Raw genomic sequence first — 12,832 nt, forward strand, 5'->3', positions numbered from 1 at the left:
TCAGTGTACTATACTTTTCAAAAGCTTGATGATTCATTGGTTATTTGAATCAGCTGTGTAGTGCTACGGTAAAAACCAAAACGTGAACCCAGGGTGTGGCCCCGGGACCAAGTTTGGGAAACCCTGCTATAGGAGGTGCTGAAAAATGATCCTCCTCAGTCAGTGATATGAATGGAGGGCAAATACAGGGGCCTGGCAGCAACTGAGAGAAGTAGTTTTAACACATCAAGTTCAGATGCCTTTGCCATGTCCTCACCACATAGGTCATTGGCAATAGAAGTTACTTCATATTATAAATTTCTTTAGATTTCTTTTGGTGTGTGTAACCCTTCAACCGAAGGTATATTTCTAGTTGGTATATTTCAGTTTTGGAAAATGTTGGTGGTATGGTATATTTCTAGTAGTATAGTCAATATGAATAATTCAGAGTCTTGATATTGCATACATACTATAAATATACAACATGTACAGTACATTTCCATGTCGGTGAATTTGTAATAAGATACAAAATCTGTAATAATCTGAAAATAAAAACCTGCATATCTATGTGGTTATTTGGTTGAAGGGTTCAGTTATCCTCCTTAAATATTTATCAAAGAGAACACTACAGATGAGACATTGAATAGCCATTCATGACTCATTTAATGTGCAGGTTTTGGGATGGCACAGCTGGCTACCAATGACCTATGATAGACCTGACACTGCTCAGTTGTCCAAACCATTTGAAATGGAGCCAATGTCAATGATACTCCGGCATTTACACAGCAAATTCAAGGTCAAGTTCACTTTTAAAAATAGACTTGGGAAAAGTGGTGCTAAGCCATTTGACAGATGTATCGTTAAGAGTTGAGATCTATGAGTAGGCTCAGTCTACAGTACCATGAAACTAGCACAGACTTATCTTAGATGAATTAGAGAGGATGTGTTAATAACTTGATAATATTGTGTTAATAACTTGATAATATTTTTTCCACCTGAAATATAAACAATTTGTCACTATTTTCTGAAGTGTTGAATGGGTGGTATCAATGTAGTAGGTATGGATGGGTCTGCTGCTGCTAAAATGTGAGTAATAGCACCATCTAGTGATAAATGAGGAAGAAGACCGCAGTGAACAACACCCACAATACATTGCCTGAAAATATCAAGTTAGCTGATCCTTGATCCTCTTGATTCATAAAAGATGTATTGTTATTATTTTAATATCTTATATTACAACTGATATTTTATTCATCAATGTATTTATTTATAAGCAGCAACAGTCATTTTCTAATTTCGAATATGAATCCAAGCATAATCCTTGAATGGATCTACTTAAGCCTCAATATGGGCCAAGTGCACCTACAAATAAATACCATCTTTCATCCTCAGGATTTGGCATCAGGAAATTGCACGCAGGGATGTAGTGGACTACCTACTACAGAATGGAGCCAATGTGCACTCCCAGGATGGCGGAGGCCTCGTATCCCTACACAACGCCTGCTCCTTTGGCTATGCTGAGGTGATCAACCTCAGCTGGGCTGAGTGCAAGACTGATTCCAACCCCAGGGACAACTGGAACTACACGATCGATGTCTACATAGGTACTGTTGGAGGCTGTCCCCTTGGAAAATATGCATTGTTTAAGCAGTGACTGTCCTCTTGTGGCTTCAAGTATAATGGTCTTATCTCCAGAAGACTCAGATTGATACACCAATCTGTAATATGCTTTAAGGCCCACTTTTGTAAGAGCCAAGTGTGGCAACTGGTGTGTCCTCTCTATATTGTTTCTGTATAACATAGGCTATTTCTTGATATCTTGTAAATGGTGATATGGGTGATTTGGTGTTGTATTTCTGCTGCAACATGGAGCAGAGACAATGATTCGTAACGCAGATGGGAGGACAGCGCTGGACCAGGCTGAAGCGTCCACTAAAGCAGTGCTGAACAGTGAGTGGGAGGACCATTTTCATCACAAGCATTTTATACTCACTAATTGCATCTATTTTGGGCATGGGAATAGAATAGCACTGTTTCATTGGGATACAAGAATTGCAGAACATGTAGTTGAATGAATCAAAACAATGAAACACAAAAGTTAATTTAGAATATGTTTTCACACTTTCTTCAACACAGATGAATATAGAAAAGATGACTTGCTTGAAAGTGCAAGGTGGAGGATATCTCAGATGCTTTAATGACCTCCATTCAGATGCCTTGTTATCAACTGTGACCATTCGTGTGCTCTTCATTCTAATACATGTGGCGCTTTCATAGGAGTGGGAATGAAGACAAGCTGATGGCCCTGCTAACACCATGTAATTCATGTAAACTGTTATGCCAGTGACGGTCGGAAGGTAAGTCACATGCTCCTCTAAACTGTTAATGAACAGACTATACATTTTTCATCACATCTCTAAAATTCCAAATGCACAACAATGAGGTAAAAGACATTCCGGCCGACTGGATGGTAAAATTATATTTTTGCCCAAAACATTTACCTAAAAAGAGTGTGTCAGTCTGGACAAACAAATAACTCCATGTTAAATGGTTATTTATGGTGTTTCTTTCAGTCCTTCAGCATCTGGCTTTTGGCTACGACCGCATGACGTCAGCGTAGCTGCTGGTACATCATTGGACGGACTAGCTTGCGACTCAGAACTAAATTATTCCGCTGCTCTGTCGTTCCCCACGTACTTTAGTCTGAGACGGACATTATTTAAGTTGTTTATGGTGACGAGGGGCGCTGTACAAAAAGTAATCAGCGATTGGATCGTCTCTAACCAATTAGAGTATCAAATCCAAAGACACATTTTCAAACCGGCGCTTTACCTACGTGTGTTCTGGCTCTGGCCCAACCCATTGGTTTCTGGACCAATGCCCACTTAGCAGCTCAAAGAACACCTGGCCCGTATAGCCATGTTTATTTTTTTATTGTTCCTATTCTTTTTTAACCGTATTTTTCTTGCTTGGAGGTCACCTACAATACTTGAAACTAATTGAGTCCAAATGATTTTAGGCAGGGGGTAACTGCTAGATGAGCAGCCCTGTTCTCCCTATGTAATTGTTGAAACACTCTCTTATCTGACCTCTTATGTCTGTTACAAGATTAGTTCAGACGTCGTACTTTGCTCCAGGCAGTACGTGAAGCTGACCTGGCCCACCTTAAGAAGCACCTGTCACTGGAGACCATCACCTTCAAGAATCCCCTTAACCATGAAATTGCTCTGGTAAGAAACCTCACCACTGAGTTACCATCATACTACACATACTGTTGCTGCTGATTATGGGGTGGCAGGTAGCCTAGTGGTTAGAGCGTTGGACTAGTAACCAACCGAAAGGTTGCTGGATTGAATCCCAGAGCTGACAAGGTAAAAATCTATCGTTCTGCCCCTGAACTGTTCCTAGGCTGTCATTGTAAGTAAGAATTGCCTGGTTAAATTTAAAAAATGATATAGTCAATGTATTGTATCATATAAGTCAGCGCTTGTATCATATAGATTTCTCTTGGCTACTCTGTGCGTTCAACTAAGCAGAGTTTTAAGATCTAAAATGTGCTTTTAACAGCACTGTCAATTGGGGATCCAATTGGAATGAGAAGACTATAGAGTTGTGAATACTGCATAGTGTGTCAGTCAGTGACCCTTATCCCACAAGCAATTATCAGTCACTTTACACTTACCATTGTTGTTATGACAGATATAACTGGGTGAGTCTGAATGCACCGATAAGACTCTGAACTATAGGTTCCTTTTGGTTCCATTGTGAAACCCATAGAAGTAGAATCACAACCACTTAAACTTGTTTGTGATGTGTTTGGTCAAAGCTTCCTTGCACCTGGCTTCTGAAAAATCCCACGACGACATAATCGAGGTGTTGGTGAAACACTAGGGAAGGGTAAGTTCAGGTGTTATCATAGTGTTATCAATAGCATAAAGATCAAGCCAACGTGTGTGTTTGCTCTAGGATTCAAATCAAATAAAACAAAATGTTATTCGTCACATGCTATAGATAGATACGCAACGAGTAACGATAACTTGGCAACATACCAGGGGTACCAGTACCGAGTCGATGTGCAGGGGTACGAGGTAGATATGTACTTATACACAGGAGGCTGGTGAAGGGAGGACGGCTCATAATAATGCCTGGAACAATGCACAATGGACACCATGTGTTTGATGTATTTGATACCATTCCACTTGATCCACTCCAGCCATTACCACAGGCCCGTCCTCCCCAATTAGGGGGCCACCAACCTCCTGTGACTTATAACTAGGAATAAAGTGACAGTAGCGGAAGAGCAGAGAGAACAGTCTATGACTTGGGTGATTGGACTCTTTGACAATTTCTAGGGCATTACACTGCTACCGCCTGGTATAGAGGTCCTGGATTGCAGGGAGTCCCCACTACCCTCTGTAGCGCCTTGCGGTCGGATGCCAAGCAGTTGCCATACCAAGCGGTGATGCAGCTAGTCAAGATGTTGTCAATGGTGCAGCTGTAGAACTTTTTGAGGATCTGAGGTTCTGTGCCAAATCTTTTCAGCCTCCTGAGGGTATGAGGTTTTGAAGTGTCCTCTTCACGGCTGTGTTGGTGAGTTTGGACCATGATAGATTGTTAGTGATGTGGGCACCGAGGAACATGCAGCTCTCGACCTGCTCCACTACAGTCCCGTCGATGTGAATGGGGGCGTTCTCGGCCCACCGTTTTCTGTAGTCGACGATCAGCTCCTTTGTCTTGCTGGTTTTGAGGGAAAGGTTGTTGTCCTGGCATCACACAGCCAGGTCCCTGACCTCCTCCCTATAGGCTGTGTCATCATTGTCGATGATCACCATTGTGACGTCTGCAAACTTAATGATGGTTTTGGAGTCTTGCGCGGCCACGAGTCGTGGGTGAACAGCGAGTACAGGAGAAGACTAAGCACGCACCGCTGAGGGGCCCATGTGTTGAGGGTCAGCATGGTGGATGTGTTGTTGCCTACACTCCCCACCTGAGGCCATCCCGTCAGGAAGTCCAGGATGCAGTTGCAGAGGAAGGTGTTCAGTCCCAGGGTCCTTAGCTAAGTGATGAGCTTGGATGGCACCATAGTATTGAATGCTGAGCTGTAGTCAATGAACAGCATTCTCACGCAGGTGTTCCTTTTGTCCAAGTGGGAAAGGGCAGTGTGTAGTGCAATAGAGATTGCAGGGTATCTGAGATGATGATGTCATCATTGTCGATGATCAGGCCTACCACCATCGTGAAGTGACCAGCCTTTCAAAGCATTTCAGATGTGAGTGCTATGGGGCGATAGTCATTTAGACAGGTTACCTTGCTGTTCTTGGGCACTAAGGTGGTCTGTCTGAAACATGTACACCCTTAGGAAAAAGGTTTCTGTGGCTGTCCTCCTAGGCGGCTGTCCTCTTATTCCCTTTTTGGTTCCATGTAGAACCCTTTCCACAGAGGTTTCTATATCGAACTGAAAAGGGGTTCTTCAAAAGGGTTCTCCTATGGTGACAGATGAAAAAAAACATGTTGGTTCTAGATGGCCCCTTTTTTTCCTAAGAGTGTAGGTACTACAGACTGGGTCAGGAGAGGTTGAAAATGTCAGTGTAGACACTTGCCAGCTGGTCGGCGCATGCTCTGAGTCCTGGTAATCCATCTGACCTCGCGGTCTCGTGAATGTTAACCTGTTTAAAGTTCTTATGTTAACCTGTTTAAAGAGCATGATCATACAGTCATCCAGAACAGCTGGTGGTCTCACACATGGTTCAGTGTTACTTGCCTCGAAGCAAGTGTAACAATACTCTTCTTGCACTGTGTTATGAACAATCATCGATATGGACTCCAGCATGTGGCACCAGTCACGGATTTATTATCTGATAGCACGTCATGCAATGCAGCCACCATAGATCATTCTACTCTCTGCACGGATGCTTGTTGACTGGGGTAACCATAGTTACCAAAAATAATACAAGTTTACCACAGCAGGAATACATGAAAATAACAATTCACAAAATACTAATAATTTCACAAATGTACATTGTACGCACTGTACAAAATACATGAAACAAAACCCAGACACAGTGAATAAACAGCTAGCATTAACTGAAATTATATTTGACAAATGCACCACAATTATTCACAAAGGAAACACCACATCTCATGTACAATATTCCAGCAATGTTTACTAACAAATGTATATAACTTGTACCTTCCGATGTACAGTCTTGGCCAAAAGTTTTGAGAATGACACAAATATTAATTTTCACAAAGTCTGCTGCCTCAGTTTGTATGATGACAATTTGCATATACTCCAGAATGTTATGAAGAGTGATCAGATGAATTGCAAATAATTGCAAAGTCCCTCTTTGCCATGCAAATGAACTGAATCCCCAAAAACATTTCCACTGCATTTCAGCCCTGCCACAAAATGACCAGCTGACATCATGTCAGTGATTCTCTCGTTAACACAGGTGTGAGTGTTGACGAGGACAAGGCTGGAGATCACTCTGTCATGCTGATTGAGTTCGAAAAACAGACTGGAAGATTCAAAAGGAGGGTGGTGCTTGGAATCATTGTTCTTCCTCTGTCAACCATGGTTACCTGCAAGGAAACACGTGCTGTCAACATTGCTTTGCACAAAAAGTGCTTCACAGTCAGGGATATTGCTGCCAGTAAGATTGCACCTAAATCAACCATTTATCGGATCATCAAGAACTTCAAGGAGAGCGGTTCAATTGTTGTGAAGAAGGCTTCAGGGCGCCCAAGAAAGTCCAGGAGCGCCAGGTCCGTCTCCTAAAGTTCATTCAGCTGCGGGATCGGGGCACCACCAGTACAGAGCTTGCTCAGGAATGGCAGCAGGCAGGTGTGAGTGCATCTGCACGCACAGTGAGGCAAAGACTTTTGGAGGATGGCCTGGTGTCAAGAAGGGCAGCAAAGAAGCCACTTCTCTCCAGGAAAAACATCAGGGACAGACTGATATTCTGCAAAAGGTACAGGGATTGGACTGCTGAGGACTGGGGTAAAGTAATTTTCTCTGATGAATCCCCTTTCCGATTGTTTGGGGCATCCGGAAAAAAGCTTGTCCGGAGAAGACAAGGTGAGCGCTACCATCAGTCTTGTGTCATGCCAACAGTAAAGCATCCTGAGACCATTCATGTGTGGGGTTGCTTCTCAGCCAAGGGAGTGGGCTCACTCACAATTTTGCCTAAGAACACAGCCATGAATGAAGAGTGGTACCAACACTTCCTCCGTGAGAACATTTCTCCCAACCATCCAGGAACAGTTTGGTGACGAACAATGCCTTTTTCAGCATGATGGAGCACCTTGCCATAGGGCAAAAGTGATATCTAAGTGGCTCGGGGAACAAAACATCGATATTTTGGGTCCATGGCCAGGAAACTCCCCAGACTTTAATCCCATTGAGAACTTGTGGTCAATCTTCAAGAGGCAGGTGGACAAACAAAAACCCACAAATTCTGACAAACTCCAAGCATTGATTATGCAAGAATGGGCTGCCATCAGTCAGGATGTGGCCCAGAAGTTAATTGACAGCATGCCAGGGCGGATTGCAGAGGTCTTGAAAAAGAAGGGTCAACACTGCAATTATTTACTCTTTGCATCAACTTCATGTAATTGTCAATAAAAGCCTTTGACACTTATGAAATGCTTGTAATTATACTTCAGTATTCCATAGTAACATCTGACAAAAATATCTAAAGTCACTGAGGCAGCAGACTTTGTAAAAAATTAATATTTGTGTCATTCTCAAAACTTTTGGCCACGACTGTACACTTAGGAGTATAAAAATCACATTTGAGGGCCTCCCGGGTGGCACAGTGGTCTAAGGCACTGCATCGCAGAGTCTCTGTGCCACCAGAGACTCTGGGTTCGAGCCCAGGCTTTATCGCAGCCGGCCGCGACCGGGAGGCCCATGGGGCGGCGCACAATTGGCCTTGTGTCGTCCGGGTTTGACCGGCAGGGATATCCTTGTCTCATCGCGCACTAGTGACACCTGTGGTCGCTAGGTGTACGGTGTACGGTGTTTCCTCCGACACATTGGTGCGGCTGGCTTCCGGGTTGGATGTGCGCTGTGTCAAGAAGCAGTGTGGCTTGGTTGGGTTGTGTTTCGGAGGACGCATAGCTTCCCTACACTGGCTTCCTGTTAAGGCAAGGGCTGATTTCAAGGTTTTACTGTTAACCTTTAAAGCGTTACATGGGCTTGCTCCTACCTATCTTTCCGAGTTGGTCCTGCCGTACATACCAATACGTACGCTACGGTCACAAGACGCAGGCCTCCTAATTGTCCCTAGAATTTCTAAGCAAACAGCGGGAGGCAGGGCTTTGTCCTATAGATCTCCATTTTTATGGAACAGTCTGCCTACCCATGTGAGAGACGCAGACTCAGTCTCAACTTATAAGTCTTTACTGAAGACTTATCTCTTCAGTAGGTCATATGATTGAGTGTAGTCTGGCCCAGGAGTGTGAAGGTGAACGGAAAGGCTCTGGAGCAACGAACCGCCCTAGCTGTCTCTGCCTGGCCGGTTCCCCTCTCTCCACTGGGATTCTCTGCCTCTAACCCTATTACAGGGGCTGAGTCACTGGCTTACTGGTGCTCTTTCATGCCGTCCCTAGGAGGGGTGCGTCACTTGAGTGGGTTGAGTTACTGACGTGATCTTCCTGTCTGGGTTGGCGCCCCCCCCTTGGTTTGTGCTGTGGTGGAGATCTTTGTTGGCTATACTCGGCCTTGTCTCAGGATTGTAAGTTGGGGGTTGAAGATATCCCTCTAGTGGTGCGGGGGCTGTGCTTTGGCAAAGTGGGTGGGGTTATATCCTTCCTGTTTGGCCCTGTCCGGGGGTATCTTCGGATGGGGCCACAGTGTCTCCTGACCGCTCCTGTCTCAGCCTCCAGTATTTATGCTGCAGTAGTTTGTGTCGGGGGGCTAGGGTCAGTTGGTTATACCTGGAGTACTTCTCCTGTCTTATCCAGTGTCCTGTGTGAATTTAAGTATGCTCTCTCTAATTCTCTCGTTCTCTCTTTCTTTCTCTCTCTCTGAGAACCTGAGCCCTAGGACCATACGTCAGGACTACCGGGCATGATGACTCCTTGCTGTCCCCAGTCCGCCTGGCCTTGCTGCTATTCCAGTTTCAACTGTTCTGCCTGCGGTTACGGAACCCCTACCTGTCCCAGACCTGCTGTTTTCAACTCTTAATGATCGGCTATGAAAAGCAAACTGAGATTTATTACTGATTATTATTTGACCATGCTTGTCATTTATGAACATTTTGAAAATCTTGGCTCTCTCTAATTTTCTCCTTCTCTCTTTCTTTCTCTCGGAGGACCTGAGCCCTAGGACCATACGTCGGGACTACCGGGCGTGGTGACTCCTTGCTGTCCCCAGTCCGCCTGGCCTTGCTGCTATTCCAGTTTCAACTGTTCTGCCTGAGGTTTTGGAACCGCCACCTGTCCCAGACCTGTTGTTTTTCAACTCTTAATGATCGGCTATGAAAAGCCAACTGAAAATTATTCATGATTATTATTTGACCATGCTTTTCACTTATGAACATTTTTGAACATCTTGGCATAGTTCTGTTATAATCTCCACCCGGCACAGCCAGAAGAGGACTGGTCACCCCTCATAGCCTGGTTCCTCTCTAGGTTTCTTCCTAGGTTTTGGCCTTTCTAGGGAGTTTTTCCTAGCCACCGTTCTTCTACACCTGCATTACTAGCTGTTTGGGGTTTTAGGCTGGGTTTCTGTACAGCACTTCGAGATATTAGCTGATGTACGAAGGGCTATATAAAATAAACTTGATTGATTGATTGATTGATTGAAAGTCGTCTACGCATACAGTTTGATGCATACGTTCGATAAATCCAACGTATGCACCAAACGCACAGCAACTTCCTCTGAAACGCAATGCTGCAAGGCAAACGCAGCTTTCATTGGAAATGATTGTAATTCTGGTGTACCAAAATGCAATGACGCTGTCTGTGTGTACTGACACTTTGCCCATTTGATGGTTCGGCGGAGGGCGTAGCGTCCCGCTCCTTGAAAGCCAGAGCTCTAGCCTTTAGCTCAATGCGGATGTTGCCTGTAATCCATGGCTTCTAGTTGGGATATGTACCTACGGTCATTGTGGGGATGACGTCGTCAAACCACTTATTATTGAAGCCGGTGACAGATGTGGTAAACTCCTCAATGCCATTGGATGAGTCCCGTGAACATTTTCCAGAATGTGCCAGCGAAACAGTCCTGCAGCTTAGCATCCGCTTCAACGGTCCACTTCCGTATTGAGCGCATCACTGGTATTTCCTGTTTGAGTTTTTGCTTGTAAGCGGGAATCAGGAGGATAGAGTTATTGTCAGATTTGCCAAATGGAAGGCAAGGGAGAGCTTTGTTACGCGTCTCTGTATGTGGAGTAAAGGAGATCTAGAGGTTTTTTCACATTTAGTTGCACAGGTGACATGGTGGTACAAGTGAGTTAAAACAGATTTAGTGAGTGTAATTCAGTGTGTGTGTGTGTGTGTGTGTGTGTGTGTGTGTGTGTGTGTGTGTGTGTGTGTGTGTGTGTGTGTGTGATAATGGTGCAATGCATGTGATTCTTGATAATACAAAGTGTAAATATTTTAATTGTATCTGTACTATTACCTCTATATAGTCCAATGCCCTGTACAACCTGGGCCAGACAACCCTCACCGTGTAGCCCACTGTGGCCACCTCCAGACCTTCAGCCTGCTGCTGAACTCAGGCTGCGACCCCTCATCATGTCTCAGGGCTTCTCTTCATCCCAAATGCCTCTCTTCAACCCAAATGGGCAATGAGAGCATGCAGGAGATATTGCATGGCAGGTAGAGACAGCTGGGAACAGCTATGAGTATGGTACATGTTACACAAACAGATAGAAACCTCACTGGCTGTGTTTACACAGGCAACCCAATTCTGATATTTCTTTCACTAATTAGTATTTTTCTCTGAAGAAGATCTGATCTGAAAAGATCTGATGTGATTGTTCGAAACACCAAAAAAGAAAAAAATCAGTATTGGGCTGCATGTGTTAACACAGCCATAGTAACACAAGGAGATGTGGTTGGTTTGTCATTTATCATTTTGGGGTTGAAATTTGGTCCCATTTCAAATGTCATTGAATGTAATATTTATCTCTTTCAGATGGAACTTTATCGGAAACTCCAATGTTGACTGGCAGTTGCTAGAAGCCTCCAAGTCTGGAGATTTGGAGATTGTTAAGGTAACTATTTCCAATACATTGGCAAATCTGACCAATCAATGGCATATTGTTATAACACTCATATTAAAAATGATTTGTTTCAAATGGTAACAGTTTCCTGTCGTCTCTGGGTTCGCTGAAGCTGTGCAATCCACCCTGCTCCACTTTGAGGTGGGGTATAACTGTTGTCTGTGGTGGAGTACCTTCTACTGCATAGGGCTGACCTCCATGCCAAAGACAAAGGGTGAGCACTGGTCAGAAAAACACAAGGCTATACCTATTCTCCAATGGGCCTGAGGACGTCATCACTCAGAAGGGTAATGTCTCTCTCTCTCTCACTGTGGCCTTGTCCCCTTTACAACGCCTGCTCCTACGGTCACTGAGGTGGCTGAACTGCTGTCACGTTCCTGACCGTTTTCTGTTATTTTGTATGTGTTTGACGGTCAGGGCGTGAGTTTGGGTGGGTAGTCTATGTTATGTGTTTCTATGTTTGTTAAAGGGTGACCTGATATGGCTCTCAATTAGAGGCAGGTGGTTTTCATTTCCTCTGATTGAGAGCCATATTAAGGTAGGGGTTTTCACATTGATTGTTGTGGGTGGTTGTCTCCTGTGTCTGTGTTTGTCGCCCCATACGGGACTGTTTCGGTTTGTTTGTCAGTTCGTTCTTTTGTGTAGTCATTTTTCCTGTTCGTGAGTTCTTCGTTTTATGTAGTTCGCATGTCCAGGTCTGTCTACTCCGTTTTGTTAGTTATTCAAGTTAGTTCGTTTTTTGTCTTGTTAAATAAATTCATTATGTCATATTCCAACGCTGCATTTTGGTCAAATCCTTGCTCTTCCTCTTCGGATGAAGAGGAGGAGGAAATCCGTTACAGCTGCTGATAATCCACCGCTCTGGAAGTTCATCCCCCCGTCGCCAAGGGCAAATACGAGTTCTGCAAACTGCCGATGCAGGTCAGAAGTTAGTTGCCCCCGTCTTAAAGAAAACACTTGATTCAACGAATTTATCATTATGACCTTGATCAGTTGAATCAGGCTTTTAGTGTATGCTGGGACAAAAACGCCTGAATACCCAGCAGCCCTTCAGGATTAGGATTGGACTAACTGATTTAGGAGAATTGCAGGTTATGGTAATTGCAGTTTCTGATCATAAACAAATTCTTTGTCTATTGTGTCAGCTGGTTACAACAACTTGGCGGTACCAGGACAAGGACAAGGGAGGGCTCATCCCGCTGCACAATGCTGCCTCAGACGGGGTAAATCCCAGTTGCCCTCACCTACTGTACACTACGCTCACAGTACAATCACACTCTACAGGTGTCCGTTGAGTTTTCCTACTGTCTGTACAGTATGATCTCTCTGAGACACAACAGTTGAAGGGATGCATAGAGACCTGATTGACGTGCCGTGTTTTTCTCTGAAAGAGTCGGTGCCTCATGCTTGGCATACCAAACACTTACTGAGGTTCTGGTCAAGAGGCTTCTCTAAAAATGGAACCATGAATAGGTTTCAGAGATGATGCATCCCTCTGTGCTTTGTTTGAAGAAGGCGTCTTCTGTGGCCTCTAAAACATAAGGGCTTAGGTGGTGGGCATGGCAGGGGGTCTGGTATTGGGTCGTTTTAAAGCAAATGTTTTAAAGCAAATTTCCTGC

General features: G+C 44.3%; 1 pseudogene; it reads left to right on the forward strand.

Moving 5' to 3' along the window:
• Nucleotides 1-1,039: 1,039 nt before the first annotated feature.
• Nucleotides 1,040-12,832, forward strand: part of LOC129856366 (poly [ADP-ribose] polymerase tankyrase-2-like) — a 29,183-nt pseudogene continuing 17,390 nt past the window's right edge.

This window comes from Salvelinus fontinalis, chromosome 1 (assembly GCF_029448725.1).
Source record: "Salvelinus fontinalis isolate EN_2023a chromosome 1, ASM2944872v1, whole genome shotgun sequence".
NCBI lineage: Eukaryota > Metazoa > Chordata > Actinopteri > Salmoniformes > Salmonidae > Salvelinus > Salvelinus fontinalis.